Source organism: Rhinolophus ferrumequinum, chromosome 15, assembly GCF_004115265.2.
Source record: "Rhinolophus ferrumequinum isolate MPI-CBG mRhiFer1 chromosome 15, mRhiFer1_v1.p, whole genome shotgun sequence".
NCBI classification, from domain to species: domain Eukaryota; kingdom Metazoa; phylum Chordata; class Mammalia; order Chiroptera; family Rhinolophidae; genus Rhinolophus; species Rhinolophus ferrumequinum.
The window spans coordinates 2,456,766-2,469,059 of record NC_046298.1 but is presented as its reverse complement, the minus strand read 5'-3'; positions in this window follow the sequence as shown (position 1 = coordinate 2,469,059).

The window sequence follows — 12,294 nt, the reverse complement described above, 5'->3', positions numbered from 1 at the left end:
CAAATGTACGCTGTTGGTTAGAGTCCTGGGAAAGAATTGCAGCTCCAGCTAGGCAGATACCATGGCCCTACCTGGCAACTCACAGTGTTTGCCCCTGAAGCCAGGCCCCTCTTCTTCCTATTTAGTGATTAGATCGCACAGCACATGCGTGGCGGCCACTTTTCACTTTGTCTGCACCAGCGTGTGCTGCTTTCCTGGTGTCCAAAGTCTCCTTGAATCCGTGTGACCACCTGATAAGTCTCAAAATGTTCTCTTCTTCAACGACAGATGCTTAGATAATTCAACATGGGGCATTTGATCTGCTCTGGACCTTTTGAAAGAAGCAATGACAGTGCCAGTAGAAGATCTGAGAAGGGAACAGAGAAGTCAAGTCAGGACTTCCTGACAGAACAGTTAAGTGTATGTGAAGCTTGACTGGTGGTTCTGATAACCTACTTGTGTGACCCTGGGGAAGTCCGTTCCTCCATCTGCAAACTCAGGACACTAAGACTCTCCTGTGTTGTAAGAATTAAAATAATCAATGTGAAGTGCTTGGCACAGGCCTACAACATAACTTAAAATAATAACAGTTATACCTTATATTACGGGTATATCAGAATAATGAACATGTCCCTTGAGGGTGGAGGTGAAAAGACAGTGTCCACAAAGATGCTCGTTAGTGACCTGGCTGTGTTCAGTCAAAGCCACCCCACGCTCACAAACACTGCACACCATTCTGGTTCTCTGTGGCATGTTTCTAGAATGGAGGCATGCCCCAGACATATCTGTTTGGTGAAAATGGTCTCCCGGAAGCTCGATGGGTCGTGCGGACTGAGTGAGGGAAGAGACTTAGGAGCCCAGAAGCGAGAAACAGGGGGTGTGTGTTGGTCTCGTTGATGAGACGATTCAGGTTGGAGCCCCTGCGTGTGCTGCCTGCAGTGCACACCTCGTGGGTTTGAGCCGCCGTGATTTACACCTGTCCTTTAAACTACCCGGTGTTTCGTGCCCCTTTGTTAACGATCTTTCTAATGCTGCTCAATGACTCCCATCCCTGTCTGCAAGCCTTACGAGAGGTTTATGGTCTTGCCTTGGAAACACTATTCGTAGGTGGGGAAGGAGATTTAATGCGCTTTCTCCACTCTGAGATTTGTGATCTCAAGCCTTGTCCAGACCAGCTCGCTACAGGGCTCCAAGGAGTGAGGTCGCCTGGACTTGTGCACGTGGGAGTCCACGGTTTACACTGAGCCCTTGGGGATGCAGATCAGGTTCCGTTTCGTTTTGTTAAAGCTTCTCTTGTGCCTCTTCCTTGATTTTACCAATGCTCTCCGCACAGGTCTAGTTGGACTCGGGGATAAAGGTATGAAGAGGTAGAGCTTTCACCTGCTGCAAGATGCAGAGAAAAGTGCAGCTAGCATCGTCACTAGTAATGGAATAACGAGCAGTGGATATTTGCTTAGTGCCAGCTATTCTCATGTATTAAATTCTCAACACAAACCCTAGAGACAGATTCCACTACATTAGGTCAGGGGGTGCAGACTCAAAAGTGCTTGCATAGGTCAGGCAAGTCATAGGTAAATGATAGAAAGAAAAGAAGCTGGAGTTAAGATAACATGAAATGGCTGGGTCGCTGGAAAATTAATATTCCATGTAAAAAAAACCCTGGAAAATCAAGTCATTAAAACAAAAAAAGGTGCAGAACTTTTATTCTAAGCAGACAAAACTTCATACATATTATCTACTTCATACATATTATCTACTTCATACATATTATCTACTTATTACTTTATTTCTCAGACCTGGAAGAGTGGTTCATGGCAGGCACTGATGTTTGCTGAATAAGTGAGTGAAGAAACACATGAGTGCATGAAAACATACATTCACACACAGACTGATTATTCCATCCCCATTTATCAGATAAGGAAACTGAGGCTTTGGGGAGAGTGAACAAATTAATAAGACAAAATAGACAGAAAATGCTAGTTCTAAACCTCAAAGCCAGATCTGACTCGAGCGATGCCGGGTGTTCTTAACCATTCTGCTACCCTAAACTGTCCCTTTCATTCCTAAGTGTGTCCGCTAAGTCTCTCATCAGTCTGCTTCTTTGGGACTGGGGGACCTTTGAGGCCTTTAGAAATCCCTCCAGTAGAAAGGGAGGGAGTAGAGGAAAGATTATCTTGCTCTGCCACTCGCCAGGTGAGATCTTGGGCAACTCATTCCTTTCCTCCAATTCTGTTTCCTCTTCTGGAGAACAAGGGCGGTCCTACGTGTTATACTAGTCCTGGCTTGCTCAGGACTGTCCTTGTTTTAGCGCTGAAAGTTCTCAGTTCTGGGCCTCGAGGCAGGACCTCGTCTACCATTCATTAAATTGGTCAAAGGGATCGATGTGTCAGGCAATCAATGAAGTGCCATAAACATATGTTTATGTGAATGGGAAAGATGTAGTCGGGCTTCCTAGGGAGATTTTCTCCCCAGGAACTAATTCTTCGGGAGACTGAGACTCTCAGATGGTGGCTTAGGTCCCAGTTCATTATATATTGACCCCTGACTTAAAAGCGTCTCCACCTTGGAACTCTATGGTTACTGAGGGCTCAGTATTGCAGCTTGGCCAAACACTCCCAGCATTCATATTTTTAGACATGGTCTGTGCATACAGTAGGAGCTTATTAATTGAGTTGAAAATTCAGTTCAAGAAACTTAATCCAGGCTAATGAGCCAGAAAAAGAGACCAGTGGAATTGTACTGAGTTATGAGTCACTCATGATTTTAGAGAGTTGGGTCCCACCAACTTTAAAAGTGTGTCTTTTGTATAGACTCCAGGCTCGGTGGCAGCCCCACAAAGCAAGTGAAAAGTGCTTCAAGATATTTTCTCAGTGTTCAAAATACATCACCACGAGTGGGCTTTTGGATGCCCAGAAACAAGCTACCATCTGGGTAGTGCTTATAAATGACATGACAGTAACACAAGCTGACACAGGCAAGAAAAAAAAAAGCAAAGTTAATTCTGAAAATCTCTTGTAATGTGTGACAGGAGGTAGGGAATAAATGCACATGAATATGAGTTAGCTTTGAATTAAATCAATTTTGACACTTTAACACAAACTGTTAGTGTTATTCAAAAAAAAATTGTTAGTAAACAATTCACTGCAGTGTCTAGAATAACAGAGGGGTGCTTTAAGGTGTACCTGAGGGCACCTGATAAGCCTGCAGACAAAAAACATGGGTGTATCTTTGTTTCCTACACAGTGTATCTTTGACCAGCTCAGCATGGCCACCTCACACGTCTGCATCTCTTTCTGTTACTCTGTAGCTACTAGTATCAGTCTTGCTGGAGTATTTGGCAGTGGCACATTTATTTTGAAGATGTAATAGGGTAATATGGTCCCCTCAGGAAAGGAGTCCCACTAGAAGTCTCCGTGACCCTGTAGTGTCAACAAGTATAGATAAAAAAGGGTTACAGGGGATAGTTGGGAAAACAAAGAAACAAATTCAACAGAAAAAAGATGGCTAGGCAACCAGGAGGCGTGTATTGATAAGACAAGAAGAAACTCTTAGAGTGAGCCCATAGACAGTTCTTTAGAGGACTGAGGAGAAAACCCTCAGGCTAATTGTCCTTGGATGGCTTGCCAAGAGTTAAGGGCAGCCGCACTCAGATCCAGTGGGCCCCATATCTGTACAGAAATGTAATTCTCTGAAAATTATTGAGGGTAATTTGGCTAGTTCTGTAGAGTAGTCAGAGTCTTTAATAATTTTTAGCTCTAATGGATGGTAATAGTTTTCCTTTTGGTTTATCCCTCTGGGTATATTCCTTAAAGTGGGATGAATGGGTCAAAGGCTGTGTTTTATAGTTTGTTATGATTTACCAGATTATGTAGTCAGTCTGTTCCAGCACGAAGTCTGTGCTCAGGGAGCTCAAATGTAAGCTAATGTTGGCTCAAGCTGAACACAGTGAAGATCACGTGATGACTTCAAAATTCTCTTCATATTAGATTCTGCAAAGGAAAAAAAGTCTGAGCACATATCACGTAGAGCTACCAACTGAGGTAGGCACACAGTAAATGATAGATGTTATATCCCACTTCATTTGGTCTTATCCAAACATCTGCTCTAAATTGTCAGCCTGGGTAAACAAATTTTAAAATTCCTGGAATAATTTTTATTCCCTACCGTTACGACCAGGTATCGAGTAAAAGGGTCAGTTGTCTCTAGAAATCCTTTATGCTCAGGAGAAGTAGTTCGCCAAACTCCTCCAGTTCCCTGTGCACTGAAAAGCCAGGCAGCCTTCAGTTGATGGCAGGACCCATAAACATGTCTGAAGGAAAAGGCACTAATAGCATAAGGCATTTGTCACCCCCGGCTGGTCAACAGTCCACACGTGCCATGTAGGACTCACTGTATTTCAATGGCCACCTCATCACATTGTAAGTACCTACTAGGAGCGGCTCAGCTTTGCACAACAACTTGCATGCTGAGTGTAAGCCCACAGATGCAGCCTCTCTTCCTGAAACATTCTCAGAGCTAGAAAGGTGTCATGCCCTTGGGGGTGGAGCTCAGAGATGGGGAGGGAGGCTGGAAGGCGGATTGACAGGGGCCTGGGTTCCCGAGCGCTTGGCTGGCCTTCCCACCAAGTCACTCACAGTCAGGCTCACAGGACAGCAGACCACCTGGGAGCTTCCTCGTACTCCTGGGGTCACCTTTTCCCCCATAACCGGTGCCAACTGAATGCAAGAAATGCCACCCATGCATTTGGGAAACCATGGAATTTGGGGGTTTCCAAATACAAAGAATAAGTAAGGTCAAGTTTGAGACTTGGCTAAAGCCTAGTCATCACTTGGTTGTGAAAACAAGCCCCACGTGGTCAGTGCAATCTTAGATTTGTGATAAATTGCATCCACATGTGGACAACACAGCCAATCAAATAGATTATTGGCTGATGCAAAAGTGCTGTAAATAAGGGAATGGCAGACAGAGGCCCTCCTTAGAACCCATTCAGAATTATGCACTCTGGTCTTGTGCTCAACTGGAAATCTGTTTCCAAAGTGAAGTCAACACATGGCATCCCCTTCCTGCTTGGACTTCAGATATTAAAGCTTCTGTGAAGTAGAAGGAGCATGTGTCTCGACTTCACGTCAACTGATTTGGTTACAAGCAGCCTCATTGGGCTCACTGAGGAAGTGACAGTTTTTACAATCAAGACAACAAAGACAAGCTTCTCAACGGTGAAGTATCTCACTGACTTGACGAATGTGTAACCACTGATCACAATCTCAGGTTCGGCATCCTGTTTTCTGTCATGGATCATATGTTGTTCAAGAAGACACTTCCATAAATTCTCATCTATAGATATAGATGAGAGTGAGTATTCAAGTCCAGTGCAAAGCTCTTAAAGAAATAAAAGGAAATAAATTCATTATTGACGAGAGGGCAAAGTGAAGTTAGGACTGCCAGCAAAGCCGTTAAATGGTAACTGCAGGCTCTGTGTCATTTCATGTTCTATTGCTATGACCTATTTCAAGTGTTCTCGAAATACCCTCTTCTAATTTGCTTCTTTGGTTTAGATTTGGGTTTGGAATAAAGCCATGTACTTTTTTTATGAATCAATTTTCCGATCTGATGCATTTATTACAGCTGCTGTCCTGGCAGCTCATACCTGACCTGGATTACCTACCATTGGATATTTATACCCCAGTGGCATCTTCTGTGCCATGTGGCCATGACAATCACACATGTAGTTGCCTGATTTTAGGTAAAATCTTGCCTTGGAATCCCCAGGTACTGATGAACAGTTGCAATGAGATGTTTAAGTAGAAGAGAAACGGGGATGGCAGAACGAGAGAGAAAGTATCGTAGGTATATTCGCACAAGGCAGGTAATAAATTCTAACACCTGACTCAACGACAACATTCTCTGTCTTGCCAGTAGCTAGAGGGCAAAGTGCCCAAAACAGGGGCCTGGACCTCAGTGAGCGTACGTCTCAGATGTGTGGCAGAATGAACAAGAAGCTCTCGCCATGAACTAGAGGCAGACGAGGTCATGCATCTGTCATGCTCTGTCTGGGCAGAGGCTTCCAAAGCACTGCTCCAGGGCTGTGGTTCGGTCCATTTGCATGGGTCAGTGTCTGTTTCACACTAGTTGTGAAATATGTTAAATAGCAGCCAGACATAAGGTGGTAACTACGGAGGGAGGTTTCAGAGAAGAACGTTGCTGCCTGGGGATGAGCCCCGAGGACATGGCCTAAGAAGCCTCCTGAGGCAATTGCCATGGGCAGCTGGAGGGGGTGAAACACCACTTTTTCCCAAGTTGTAGCTGAACGCAGATTGCAGTTATCCAGCGGATTGTTGTAAAATGTGTCCAGAGGCTCAAACCAAGAGAGACATGCATTTCATCAGCAGTAGGAAAAGGCTAATCCCAGAACCTGCCAGGTTTTAGGAGCTGCAGACCTTTCAAAAAGCTGGGGATGGGAGCAAACTGTTTCAAAACTTGATGAAGAGTATTACCAGGGATCTATAGCAAATGTGATTCTTAATGGTAAATTGTTAAAAGCTTTCTCACCAGAGGAAGGGACAAGGCAAGGGTGACTACTGCATTTATCACCAACATTAGCCCAGGTTGCCACAAGGTCCCAGCAGACGTAATCCATCACACAGGAGAAATAAAGGATGCAGATATTGGAAAGACAGACAGTGTCATTATTTGCAGGCGATGTGATTTATTACCTAGAAAACCCCAAGAGAATCAACTGTAAGAGTAGAGAATTGGACCAAATTCAAGGTCAATATATAAATATCAATAGCTTTCTTCTACATAAACAGTAATTCGTTAAGAGGATATAATAGGAAAAACGCCATTTGTAACGTCAAAAAAACCCCTACTTTAAATATGTACAAAATACCTAGAGATACACCTAACAACGACAACATATTTAAGAACTATATGTAGAAAACTGTGAAGTTTTACTGAAGGACATTACGTAGGACATATAAAGTGACAACCAAAATAAGCACATGCAATTTCTGGCTAGGAAGACATTATTCAGGCTCAATCAATTCTCCCAAATTATTCTATAGATTTAAAGCAATAACAAACAAAATCCTTATGTTTTATGCTAGCTGAGAGGCTAATTTCAAGGATCTTCTGGAAGAGAAAATGTGCGGAAATAGGCAGCAAATTTTAAAAATGACAATGAGAGGAAATTTGTCTCTGAAGATACCCAGATTCATTCTAAAGCAACGGTAAGAAATAAATGCGAGATTCCTGCATGGATAGGTAGTTTGAAGCATAGAGAATCAGAATTAGGACCACAGTTTATCAGGATTTTGTTAAACGGAGTGATAAATCTCAGTAACTGACCCATATAGCATATAAAATGCACAAAAATAAGTAATGGTATTTTTTACAGAAATAGAAAAAACGATTTTAACATTTGTATGAAATAACAAAAGACGCCAAATAGCCAAAGCGATCATGAGAAAGGACAAAACTGAAGGCATCATACCTCCTGATTTCAAACAACACTACAAAGCTCTAGAATTAAACCAGTATTGTACCAACATAAAAATAGACATATGGCCCAATGAAACAAAATTGAATAAAGCCCTGCATACGTGGTCTGCTAGTATTGACAGGGGAGCAAAGAACTCTCAATGGGGAAAGGGTGGTCTCATCAATAAATGGTGTTGGGAAAACTAGAGAACCACATGCAAAAGAATGAAATTGGACCCCCATTTTACACCACTCAGAAAATTAACTTGCAGTGGATTAAATACTTAAACACAAGACCTGATACGATAAAACTCCTAGAAGAAAACAGGAAAACTCTTTCACACGGGACAGTGACTTTTTGGAAATGACACCAAAAGACAAGCGACAGAGGCAAACATCACCAGGTGGGACTATTCAAACTAAAAAGCTCCTGCACAGCAACGTCAACAATTTTTTAAAAAGAAAAGGCAACCTACAGAATGGGAGGAAATGTTTGCAAACTATACATTGCATAGGGGATTAATATCCAGAGTTTATTAAGAACTCATATAACTCAGTAAGAAAACAAACACTCAGGTTTTAAAAATGGGCATAGGAACTAAATAGACATTTTTCTAAGGAAGACTTCCAGATGGCCAACACGTATATGAAAAAATGCTCACTATGAATCACCAGGGAAACGCAAACCCAAACCAGGATGAGATGTCACCTCACACCTGTTGGAATGACTGTCAACAAGACAAGAAACAACAAGTGTTGGCGAGCCTGTACAGGTAAGGAAACACTTACACACTGTTGGTGGGAATGTAAGTTGGGTCAGCCACTGTGGAAAAGAATACAATGTTCGTGAAAACGTTAATAACAGAATTACGATGTAATCTAGCAGTTCCACTTTTGGGTATATACCCAAAGGAAATGAAACAGGAGTTGGAAGAGATATCTGCACTCCCACGTTCATTGCAGCATTATTCACAGTAGCTAAGATATGGAAATAACTTCAGCGTCTGTCAATGGATGATGGGATAAAGAAGTTGTGGTACTTACGTATATGAAATGGAATATTATTTGGTCATGAGGAAGAAGGAAATGCTGCCATCTGTGACAACATGGATGGACTCTGAGGGCATTATGCTCAGTGACATAAGGCAGACAGAGAAAGACCAAGGCTGCCTGCTATCGCTGATATGTGGAGTCCATTAAAGCCAATCTCGTAAACAGAGAATAGAACGGTGGTTACCAGGCAATGGGGAGATGTCTCAGGGTACAAACTGGGAACTAGAAGGTAGAATGAAGTCCTGGGAGCTAATGCACAGCCTAGCGATTATTGTCTACAACACTGGATTGTAACATTTCAAAGCTGCTAAGAGATCTTAATTGTTCCCACCACAAAAAAGAAATTATACTTATGTGACATGATAGAGGCGTTAGCAAACGGGGGTCATCAAATGGCAATTCGTGAAAGTATCAAGTCAACACCCTGTATACCTTAAACTTTCACAATATTATATGTCAATTATATTTCAATAAAAACATAAAAAGTAAGGCATCTCTGGTTAAGGGGGAGGAGCTATAAGATTGTTTTGGTCAAATTTTTGCCTTTTTTGTGGCAATTTATAGCATATACAAAATTGATCAGTGTTTATTTCCTAATTAAATCCATGCTTACTGTGGAAAATTGAAAAATGAAGACAAATAAAAGGGAGAAAACAAAATGCACCCAAAGGTCTATCTCCAAAAGCTGATATTGTTAAAAAATCTAATAACGAAATCCTGGGAGAAGTTCTGCCGAGGGGTCTGCGGACCAGACGCTGGGTCGTTGAGCCCCTCTGTGAGTGCAAGCTCTGGACCTTTGTAAGTGACACAGCTGTGATTTTATGCTCCCTCACAAAATTTTATGATTCTCACAAAAGATTATTAGTCTTCCTTGCCCTTCAGCAGATGCCAGGTTAATAAAATCACAACACATTTGAGTTGAAGATAAATTCTGTTTTAGCGGGGAAGGGTTGCAGTGTTATCCCGAGCACTAATGTGAAAAGTCTACGTGTCCCTTTAAAGTAAAACAGCATTGCAGAAAATAATGTCATCTTCAGCAGTTTTACTGTGTGGCGTAGGGCGACTATTGATTTGTCATTTTCTGGGTTTAATAGGGATGGTGAAATGTTTAGTTCATCTCCAATATCTATTCAAAAAGGTTCTAGTGTTGCTGTGAACGAGGACAAATTGCTAACGTTGTTGCTTGCTGGATTTTAGAAGAGCTGGGCAGGCTGTGTGCTCTCAGCACCCCTCTCCCCCACCACTGCAGAACACCAGGTACTGGCACTGCCAGCTCCCCACCTCAGGGGCGTCTCAGAACAGACACCGTGGAGGGCTGCTTAATTAATCTGGAAAATTAATATAAAGGGAATTACAGACATTCTTACAATGGATTTGCAAGTTAATCATAGAGTCTTTTAAGTTTCTAGTGAATTCCAGTTTTCTAGCTGTACATTTTAAAGCTTCCCGTTGTCCCCTTGCTCCCTGCCCTGCGGAAGCCGCCGATTCTGTATTTCTTCCTGGATCCTCAGGCACACAGAAGGCGCCGCACCCACTGTGATGACCTGCAGGAAACTGGGTTGGTGTGAAGGTGGTTTTCCCAGTATCGGTCCCCTGGCTGCATGATCACACACAGTGAGTGACCACGTGTCAGGTACGTGGACAGTCAAAATGCGCAAGTTCTGAGACCAAGGGTTGTGAGAAAGAAGCCGTGGGATTACAGTGAAACAATGTAAACTGAATAAAATACTGCCTTTCACCTGGGCCCCTTCGTCAAGCCTGTGCTTCCTTTTCAGTGCCTCGCATATGCTTTTTATCCTTGGAAACACATTTTTATTTTACTATGTGTGAAGATGCTTTTTCAGGCTTAAAGTTCATTATTCTGTTTTAATTATCGATCGTCCCATTTTGAAATGTTCATTTTGTTTTTAGGAACTCTTGCACGAGCATGTCTGTTGTGTTACTGGCCTGTGATGCTTGGGTGACCTGTTTCCCTCTGATCTGCTCTTTGCCTAAAAGGCCCAAGGAGAAGTGTTTCCCGTCATATTCTTATTTCCTTACCAACTCCAAAAGCTTTGGTAACATTCCTAATTAGTGTTTTGCATGTGTGTTTAGAAAAGCGAAGTTTATCATTTTATGTCCTGTCAGTCCACTAATACTTTGGAGACACAATAATTTTAGTAATGATCCCCAAGTTTCATGAAATGGAAATATATCCCCCTTCCCCAAAATAACCGTGACTGAGACATTGGCTCCTTCATATGGACCAGTGCTGACCCTCTACAGAGTCCAGGCTTTACACACACACAGCATCAGAGACGCTGCTAAAGAAATACGTTGTGTGGCATTGTCCCTGAATCCTGCTGCAAGTGCTGGCTTTGTGTCACCCTAACCAGGTGATCAGTGGGGGCTGGCACTGATAGCTGTGGTGGTAGCTGGCTGATACCCACATCCTACCAGGACCAGGGCACTTAGCGCTGACGCCATGTCTGCTGTTCCCACTTGGAAGCCTGAGCTCTGGGATGGGACCAGCCAGGCAGCTTCCGCCTGGCGTCCAGCAGGTGCTGTCCACCCTCCATCCATTTGTCTCAAACTTGGAGGCTATGTGTCACCCTGCTGCGATCCCGGGTGCTGTCTAGACACAAAGGCCATTGTCTGTGGCTCGGCTTCTCGTTGGTTCAAGTGTCAGGTCTAATGTGTTCCCTTCAGACCATCCCCTCTCTTCCAGGAATACAGGTGCCCACCCACCATTCTAAGAGGGTTACTGATCTTGAACTATTGCCAGTCACTCTGTAAGCTGTATCTCAGTTACCCGGGGGTCCTCATCAGATGGCAGTGACCAGGACAACTGAGCTGATGTCTAAGGATGGATTCGTCCTGACGCAGATGTCACCTGTTCAGACAGAGGCTCTCGATGTTTCTTTCCTCTCACTCTCCTCTTCGCAGATTGCTAATCTTTTCTTCTGTGTCCCAGACAGAGATATCTTCACTCTGAGAGAAAAATGCTAGCTCTGTCCTATGTAGCTGAACCTTTTTTTCCCTCTTTTGCACATCCCAGTGATCCTTGTAACCTCTCTGTTTCAGTTGTCAGTACGTGATTTTTGTCTACACAGCGAGACCTTGGTGTATAACAGGAAGAATTAGATGAGCATAAAAGAGAGAAGAATCAAACGCTTTACACTGCAAACAAAATATTATGTCATCACATTCATGTCACCGTAACTCTTCATTCATACACCAGCTCGTGACACAATTACCAGTGTAAGCTCTGCCTTCCCGTTACCTTCCCAGGGCGAAAACAGAGCCGTATTGTTCTCACTCTCTCACCTGACCCGATGGTACACTCTGTCACTTGCCCACAATTAGCGCCGGTTGTAGTTTTTTACATTTCAATCTTTAATACCTCCTTTTCCCTTCCACTGGTCTCTCCCAAGGAATAAAATTAAGCTGTCGGCAGGCCGTGTCTTTTTCTCTATACTTGACTCAGAAAACCCTAGGAAAGCACCATACATTCCCCAATACTTAGATCCTTGACCATTCAATTAATTCATTTGTCATCACTGAACTTCCTCTTGTGTTGGTTTCAAAATAATTTATTCCACCAGTGAACCCTGGAGTCTGTGGAGGACCCCGGTATCTGTGGAGGACTCCCGTATCCTGGTGACCACCACCCCATGTCCCTTGGGGATCTGTGGTCCCTAGAGACCACAGTGTTCCTGGAGCATTCAACACTTCTTGGTGGTTCCTAGTGTTCCCCAGTGTTTTGGGTGAACCCTGGTATTTCTTGTGGAACCGTGTTTCTCT